The sequence below is a fragment of the Ischnura elegans genome, chromosome 10 (genome assembly GCF_921293095.1).
Source record: "Ischnura elegans chromosome 10, ioIscEleg1.1, whole genome shotgun sequence".
NCBI lineage: Eukaryota > Metazoa > Arthropoda > Insecta > Odonata > Coenagrionidae > Ischnura > Ischnura elegans.
This window is the reverse complement of record NC_060255.1, coordinates 57,700,221-57,709,430: the sequence shown is the minus strand read 5'-3', so window position 1 is coordinate 57,709,430 and position 9,210 is coordinate 57,700,221. Positions and strand designations below refer to the sequence as shown.

The window sequence follows — 9,210 nt, the reverse complement described above, 5'->3', positions numbered from 1 at the left end:
GTGTGGATCATATTGCCTGGATGGTTTCATCCAGGCAAAGGATGCTGCATCAAATGTAGCGGAATGGCTATGCGTTATTGTTCTACTTCGGTTCTGCTCGCAAGAGGTGAAACTTACCTTGCCCGGACTTCCCATGCTTAAGGAGAACTTGAAGCTTGCGATAGAAATGCATTCTCTGCTCCTCATTGAGAGCTGAACTGAAGATAATGATGGTACTAGACCACTAGTAATGGTTCAATATTCAAGGACTTCGGTTTCATATAAGATCTGGAATTGAATTTTGGGGAACTGGTACCTACTGGTATGAACACTTATGTTCAGGTAGTAGGAAAGCCTAGCCATATGCAAGAAACATGTATGGCTCCCTGTAGGACAACAATTCAGATAGACTGTCTGCTTTGCTCCCAGTCAAATGCCATGAGAATTTGTACCAGTAAACTCAAGAGGAACGAATCAAGAGGAAATCTGTGCCTCCGTGATTCCAAAGTAGGAATTCTGGAAGATTTCGTTGTTTGCCTCAAATCTCTCAAACCCACTGCAGGTATAGCAATCGAAACCAAATTGTGGTCAACTTGCCTTCTGTGACCTTTTTCATGGTCAGGACTTTGATGCTGCAGGGTGAAATCAGCTTTCAGCCTTTTCGGGAGAAGGTGAAGTGGGTTTATGGCAGGTTTCAATCTTTCTTTAAGCTTTTGCGGAACTTGCGTGCATCTTGCACTGCAAGTTTGTGACAAGCTTCCAGCAGCTACAGTAGTCGGATTGCAGCAAGCTTGAAACTTCTCAATGCAAGCTTGTAGAATGTCGGCAGCGAGCTTGCTTTGATCTGTTCGGTGCATGTGCAGCTGACAGTGATGTTAATGAACTACGTGTTTTGCAAAGTTATGCCTCCATGAATGGAGTCGGTGACATCCTTACAGGTCACAGAAAGTGAGGAGTCCAAGGAAGATGCCTGCAATGGAGGGAGGGAGGGATTTATGTGTTAGGGGGAATGCCAATGAAGATGGATGCCCTGAGAGAAAGGAGGAAACATTCATTACATGAAGGCCTTGGCCGGTCCCGTGTGCTTTTTCTTTTAAGTTTCACTGTCCTCAGTGGCGACCATTGAAAATATAAATTCGATCTTTTTGCCTCACGATTACTGCACATATTGTATACATGATTATATTGTTTTTAGATCGTTTTCACGATTAAATTAATGGTAAGTACTGAAGAGGCTTGTATTTAATGCATATGTGTATGAGGTACGTATGGAAAATTTTCTATGCTGTAAATGTATCAATTACTCAATTATGTTTTGTTATTGACTCTATTCTTGGAACCTTAAGTGTTAAATGTATTGAGTGATCGTGTTTGTATGAAACTATGCATATAAATATGTAGGTTGTATTACGATCTGTATTCCATGCGTCTGGGCAAGGATTAGACGCTTGGAATTCGCTAGAGGACGCTGTTTAAAGTTCCCCCCTGTAGTGGGAACACTCTCGCAAATTACTCATGCAGCGCCGCCAGGCCGTGTGCGGAGGAAAAGGGAGTGGGAATTCCCTCTGTAAGGTGATCAACCGTTGGCTAATGTCGTGTGATTGAGATATTTAAGAAATGAATTCAGTCTGATAGTGTTGAGGTTAAACGTATTAATTTACCTGAACGCGGATGAAACTTTTAACGTGAACGATGCTCCGCAAGCGTGGAGGAAATACGTGGGCACGTGCAACATCGCGAAGCACGGATGTGTGATAGTTGGATTGGCTACGTAATATTTTCGACAAAGAAGCATACTTACCTGGCGTAGGGGCTACCGTGATCCTTAAGGCGGTTCCCCCAGGACGAGGCTTGCCCATTGCACTCCGGGCGGGCTGACCCCTGCGATTGCCCCAAATGTGGGTAACTCGGGCGCGTAATTTTTGGTAGTAGGGACTGCGTTCGCGCTGTCCCTCCATAATCAGTGTACCAAAGCAGTTTCAGTGGAGTTTGTAGAACGAGCCAGTGTCATAATTGGGATCTTGGTGAGGAAAAGGATACATCATCGTTCTTTGCACTAGTACCTTTAGTACTACGAGTTATGAGAGCTGATATATTTTATTCATTGTGTGTCATTGCTTTGTAAATCGCTGTTTTATCTTTGTTCGCAATCATTTTATTACCATGTCAGTTACTGTTTAGTTCCACTTCAGTGCCCGTCATATCTATTAAGTATTATTTTTAGGAGGACATACCCTGGTAGGGCATCTATCGACCACTTAACGTGCAAAATGGTGGCACCAGTTTTAGCTAAGCATTCCACTACATTTATTCTATTCAATTTGCCACATGATACATATCAGCGACTTATTTTTGTGAACCTTCATATTTGGCCCAGCAGAGTATCTGCTGGGCACAGTCAAAAATTGGCGATAGAGCCATAAATGTCCCTCTCCACGGAAATCTTTAGTAAAAGGCGAAAGATTTATTCGCTTGAAGAGAGACAAGGCTTGCTATTCTTAAGGAAGTTTAGGGTTCCCTTAATGCGTGGCCTACAAGCGCATAGCGAGATACAAATTGAACAGACCACATCATTCTCAAACGCGAGAAATCTAGGGATTACTTGTTGCTATTGAAGTAAACACATTAATTCCTCAAAACGAAGTGACTTGTCGGAGGCTAGAATCTATTTGCAGTAAATTAAGCAATTTTCCGTACCGCACATTGGAGTGATCACCCGCTTTCCATCTAGCGTCGAAAAGCGGAAGCGACGAGCGGCTGAGATCACGAACGGGGGAAGTTTGAACTCGCCGTGGGATCCATTGGAAGAAGGGAATGGGGAAAAGAGCTATATCCTCACGATTCAGAGGAGCCCACGCGAGTTAACTTGCTCCTTCCGACGCAGAAAGGCGGATCTTCCGAGAAACCTGGACAAAAGTGAAAAGTATGTATAATATGTACCATGAAGGAAGTTTCTGATCCAAAGGAAGTTTCTGATATTATACTGTGTCCTGTGCGTTTCTGATTAAGGCCAGGACGAGTGCCGCATGCATGGTGTGGAATGTCTCCCTGCCATACACCTTGGCGGTGGCTTTAACTGTACCTCGTAGATGTCGACCTGCGATCTTTGACACGAATGAAATTCGTTTCTAAATATGCATACATCTACGAGGTACCGTCAATTCGAGAGTTGCTATTTATGTACTCGCTTTTGCTTGCTACAATACAAGTCATACGATCTATTTGTGAGTTATAACGCTGCCGTTATGATCTCTTATTGATCGTGGAAAGAAAGTCATGTACCATGAAGGAAGTATCTGATTCAAAGGAAGTTCCTGATATTATACTGTGTCCTGTCACGGCCGTCTTTAAACAGGCCGGAGGGATGATATTTGGCAACTGAGCTGATTTTGATGGGTTTAAGAGTCATCTGAAAAATGCTTTCCCCGAGTTTCAAGAATCAGTATTAAAGTTAAATGTAGAGAATGCTTGGAAAGCTTTTCTTTCGCTCGTAACTTCGGGAATAAATAGCTACATCCCTAGTAAAATTGTAAAAGAAGGCAGCGAACCAAGATGGTACGACGCGGAAGTGAGAAAATCATTGAGGCGACAGAGAGCGTGTCATGCTAAAATGAAAAAAAGTCAGCACGGATTTATCCGCTAATGAACGCGAGCTAATAATTAAAAAATATAGGATGACTAAAGCCGCCACGAAGGAAGCGTTCAGGAATACGTTCACGAATTTTAAAAGAAAAACACTAGTAGAGCAGTTACAGGATAACCCAAAAGCATTTTGGTCATATGATAGGGAAGTTCAAGGTAAACGATCTACCGTATGTTCCCTGAGAAACGACAATGGAGATATGTTGACAAGCAGTTACGATAAAGCCAATTTATTAAATTCCTACTTTAAGAGCGTGTTCACGGAGCCTTCCGAAAACTCACCCGAGACCGATGACAATCCCTGTATACATAAGATGCCAGCTATTGACATTAGTACCATCGGAATAGAAAATATATTGAAATCGCTTAGTCCAAATAAATCACCTGGTCCAGACGAAATCCCTTCTCGCGTATATAAAGAACTAGCCTCAGAAATTGCCCATTACTTGCAGTTAATATTCAGTAAATCCATCAAGCAACACGAAGTACCTAATGACTGGAAAATCGCTAATGTAACGCCAATATTTAAAAGTGGAGACAAGGAACAACCATCTAATTACAGGCCGATATCTTTAACGTCCATCTCATTAAAAGTCCTTGAACACATCGTAGTCAGCTCGGTAATGAAATATCTAGACGCGAAAAACTTATTAATGGGAAATCAACATGGATTCAGGAAAAGCAGATCGTGCGAAACTCAGTTAGCGCTTTCCGCCCACGATATTTTAGTCTCCGGGGAAGACAGCATTCCAGTAGACGCGATTTTTCTTGATTTCAAAAAGGCATTTGATAAAGTACCCCACGGAAAGCTAATAATAAAACTGAAATCTTACGGTCTAGACGAAGATGTCATTTCCTGGATTAGAGAATTTTTGAGCGACCGCGTCCAAAGAGTAGTATTAGACGGTGCAGTCTCCGATGAGGTTAGAGTCACTTCTGGCGTTCCTCAGGGTAGTGTCATTGGCCCACTCCTATTCCTTCTTTATATAAACGACATTGGCGAAGTAGTGCAGAGTAAGTTACGATTGTTTGCAAACGACGCTGTAGTTTACATCTACATAATACCCTGCGAGCCACCTCTAGGGTGTTTGGCAGGGGGTGATCAATCACCAGCATGCAGCATGCATTTGGACTCCCACATGCACACCACACCGTCCAAAAAACGTCCCGTATAATAACAAACTATACTACTATATGCTGTTAAAAATAGAATATAGAATAGAATTTCAGAAACGTGCATTAAGTTTTACATAGGTTAGTAGGCTACACTACAAGTCATGCAATCTATTTACGAGTTCTATTGCTGCCGTTATAATCTCTTATTGATCGTGGAAAAAATGACATTCGGAATATGTCTGTTCTGCAATCCATCTCTCTTATTTTATTTATATGATCTGATCTTCCGTAGTACGTTGGCGTCCGCAAGATATGGTTAACTTCGTCAAAAAAGACACTGCTCTTGAATTTATCTAAAAGGTTTAGTCTATTTTTCAATCTACGGTCCGACAGAGATTCCCATCCGAGTTTATCTAAGAGGTCAGTTACACTAACAAGACTATCGTAACGACCTTTCACATACCTGGCAGCTCTTCTTTGCACGCGTTCTCTGTTATTAAGCCTTTTTCATGAGGGTCCCAAACACTGGCAGCGTATTCCAAATGTGGTCTAACGAGGGAAAAGTAGCTAATTTCTCTCACTTTGTCGTCGCACTTTCCTAATATTCTTTTAACAAAACCCATTTTACGATTAGCTTGACCGGTTATTTCTCGAATATGTTTATTCCACGATAGAACATTATTGAGTCTAACCCCTAGATATTTCACGGATTCAACTGCCTTTAACATCGTGCCCCGAATGACATAGTTACGCTGTAGGGAGTTATTCTTCTTCCAGAAATTCATTACGACGCATTTTTTTCAAATTTAATTCTAACTGCCAAGCATCGCACCAAGCTTGGATAGCAGCAAGTCTTTAGTTAGTTCATCTATATCTTTGCTGGAACGGATTTATCTGTAAAGTTAGCGTTTTTCGCCCACGATATTTTAGTCTCCGGGGAAGACAACATTCCAGTAGACGCGATTTTTCTTGATTTCAAAAAGGCATTTGATAAAGTACCCCACGGAAAGTTAATAATAAAACTGAAATCTTACGGTCTAGACGAAGATGTCATTTCCTGGATTAGAGAATTTTTGAGCGACCGCGTCCAAAGAGTAGTATTAGACGGTGCAGTCTCCGATGAGGTTAGAGTCACTTCTGGCGTTCCTCAGGGTAGTGTCATTGGCCCACTCCTATTCCTTCTTTATATAAACGACATTGGCGAAGTAGTGCCGAGTAAGTTACGATTATTTGCAGACGACGCTGTAGTTTACAGAGAAATCCGTTCCAGCAAAGATATAGATGAACTAACTAATGACCTTGCTGCTATCCAAGCTTGGTGCGATGCATGGCAGTTAGAATAAAATTTGGAAAAATGCGTCGTAATGAATTTCTGGAAGAAGAATAACTCCCTACAGCGTAACTATATCATTCGAGGCACTCAGTTAAAGGCAGTTGAATCCGTGAAATATCTAGGGGTTAGACTCAATAATGATCTATCGTGGAATAATGATCTATTCGAGAAATAACCGGTCAAGCTAATCGTAAAATGGGTTTTGTTAGAAGAATATTAGGAAAGTTCGACGACAAAGTGAGAGAAATTAGCTACTTTTCCCTCGTTAGACCACATTTGGAATACGCTGCCAGTGTTTGGGACCCTCATGAAAAAGGCTTAATAACAGAGAACGCGTGCAAAGAAGAGCTGCCAGGTATGTGAAAGGTCGTTACGATAGTCTTGTTAGTGTAACTGACCTCTTAGACAGGGGCGTCGACTTATAAAAAATATTGGGGGGGCCCATATCGGAGGTCTTTCCCCGGGAAGAGGTTAAATCCGAAGTGTGTCGCAGCACCGAAACACTACCATGATTCACACTACCTGATTCAGTTAACCTGCTTAACCTTATAATTATTTGTTTCAACACACATTGTTGAATTTATTTAAAAGGTAACTATCGTCAAACATGGGAAATAAAAATTAACAATATATTTTTGTGATTCCACAAAGCATAATATAACTTAATTATTTTCTTGAATTATTGAGGGGGCTCCGCCCCCCCAAACGAATCTTTGAGGGGGCTCGGGCCCCCTCAAGCCCCATGAAGTGGGCGCCACTGCTCTTAGATAAACTCGGATCTCCTTGTTCTTATCCTCCGAGTTACCCCATCTTCACGGGACCATATATCTTTCGCAAAACCTTCCGTTCAAATATCCGCAGAGCTTGCTCGTTTCCAACGGAGATGCTCCACGTTTCTGCTCCATATGTCACGACCGGACTGATAAGTGTCTTATAGATCTTGAATTTCAAATCTCCTTACATCTACATCTACAAATTACCCTGCGAGCCACCTCTAGGGTGTTTGGCAGGGGGTGATCAATCACCAGCATGCAGCATGCATTTGGACTCCCACATGCACACCACACCGTCCAAGAAACGTCCCGTATAATAACAAACTATACTACTATATGCTGTTAGAAATAGAATATAGAATAGAAATTCAGAAACATGCAGTAAGTTTTACATAGGTTAGTAGGCTACACTACAAGTCATGCAATCTATTTACGCGTTCTATTGCTGCCGTTATAATCTCTTATTGATCGTGGAAAAAATGACATTCGGAATCTGTCTGTTCTGCAATCTATCTCTCTTATTTTATTTATATGATCTGATCTTCCGTAGTACGTTGGCGTCCGCAAGATATGGTTAACTTCGTCAGAAAAGACACTGCTCTTGAATTTATCTAAAAGGTTTAGTCTATTTTTCAATCTACGGTCCGACAGAGATTCCCATCCGAGTTTATCTAAGAGGTCAGTTACACTAACAAGACTATCGTAACGACCTTTCACATACCTGGCAGCTCTTCTTTGCACACGTTCTAAGCCTGTTATTAAGCCTTTTTCATGAGGATCCCAAACACTGGCAGCGTATTCCAAATGTGGTCTAACGAGGGAAAAGTAGCTAATTTCTCTCACTTTGTCTTCGCACTTTCCTATTATTCTTTTAACAAAACCCATTTTACGATTAGCTTGACCGGTTATTTCTCGAATATGTTTATTCCACGATAGATCATTATTGAGTCTAACCCCTAGATATTTCACAGATTCAACTGCCTTTAAATGCGTGCCCCGAATGACATAGTTACGCTGTAGGGAGTTATTCTTCTTCCAGAAATTCATTACGACGCATTTTTCCAAATTTAATTCTAACTGCCAAGCATCGCACCAAGCTTGGATAGCAGCAAGGTCATTCGTTAGTTCTTCTATATCTTTGCTGGAACGGATTTCTCTGTAAACTACAGCGACGTCTGCAAATAATCGTAACTTACTCTGCACTACTTCGCCAATGTCGTTTATATAAAGAAGGAATAGGAGTGGGCCAATGACACTACCCTGAGGAACGCCAGAAGTCACTCTAACCTCATTGGAGACTGCACCGTCTAATACTACTCTTTGGACGCGGTCGCTCAAAAATTCTCTAATCCAGGAAATGACATCTTCGTCTATACCATAAGATTTCAGTTTTATTATTAACTTTCCGTGGGGTACTTTATCAAATGCCTTTTTGAAATCAAGAAAAATCGCGTCTACTGGAATGTTGTCTTCCCCGGAGACTAAAATATCGTGGGCGAAAAGCGCTAACTGAGTTTCGCAGGATCTGCTTTTCCTGAATCCATGTTGATTTCCCATTAATAAGTTTTGCGCGTCTAGGTGTTTCATTACCGAGCTGACTACGATGTGTTCAAGGACTTTGCAAGAGATGGACGTTAAAGATATCGGCCTGTAATTAGATGGCTGTTCCTTGTCTCCACTTTTAAATATAGGCGTTACATTAGCGATTTTCCAGTCATTAGGTACTTCGTGTTGCATGATGGATTTACTGAATATTAACTGCAAGTAATGGGCAATTTCTGAGGCTAGTTCTTTATATACGCGAGAAGGGATTTCGTCTGGACCAGGTGATTTATTTGGACTAAGCGATTTCAATATATTTTCTATTCCGATGGTACTAATGTCAATAGCTGGCATCTTATGTATACAGGGATTGTCATCGGTCTCGGGTGAGTTTTCGGAAGGCTCCGTGAACACGCTCTTAAAGTAGGAATTTAATAAATTGGCTTTATCGTAACTGCTTGTCAACACATCTCCATTGTCGTTTCTCAGCGAACATACGGTAGATCGTTTACCTTGAACTTCCCTAACATATGACCAAAATGCTTTTGGGTTATCCTGTAACTGCTCTACTAGTGTTTTTCTTTTAAAATTCGTGAAAGCATTCCTGAAAGCTTCCTTCGTGGCGGCTTTAGTCATCCTATATTTTTTAATTATTAGCTCGCGTTCATTAGCGGATAAATCCGTGCTGACTTTTTTCATTTTAGCATGACACGCTCTCTGTCGCCTCAATGATTTTCTCACTTCCGCGTCGTACCATCTCGGTTCGCTGCCTTCTTTTACTATTTTACTAGGGATGTAGCTATTTATTCCCGAAGTTACGAGCGA

The 9,210-nt window shown here is 41.4% G+C and overlaps 2 non-coding genes across 2 annotated transcripts; one reads left to right on the top strand and one right to left on the bottom strand.

The window, feature by feature from the left end:
- The first annotated feature begins 1,772 nt into the window (after window positions 1-1,772).
- LOC124167382 lies at window positions 1,773-1,934 on the top strand. The gene has a single exon (XR_006866684.1). It is a non-coding gene; the product is annotated as a U1 spliceosomal RNA (small nuclear RNA).
- Window positions 1,935-2,351: 417 nt separating this feature from the next.
- Window positions 2,352-2,471, bottom strand: LOC124167388. Its single transcript, XR_006866689.1, has one exon. It is a non-coding gene; the product is annotated as a U5 spliceosomal RNA (small nuclear RNA).
- Window positions 2,472-9,210: the final 6,739 nt, after the last annotated feature.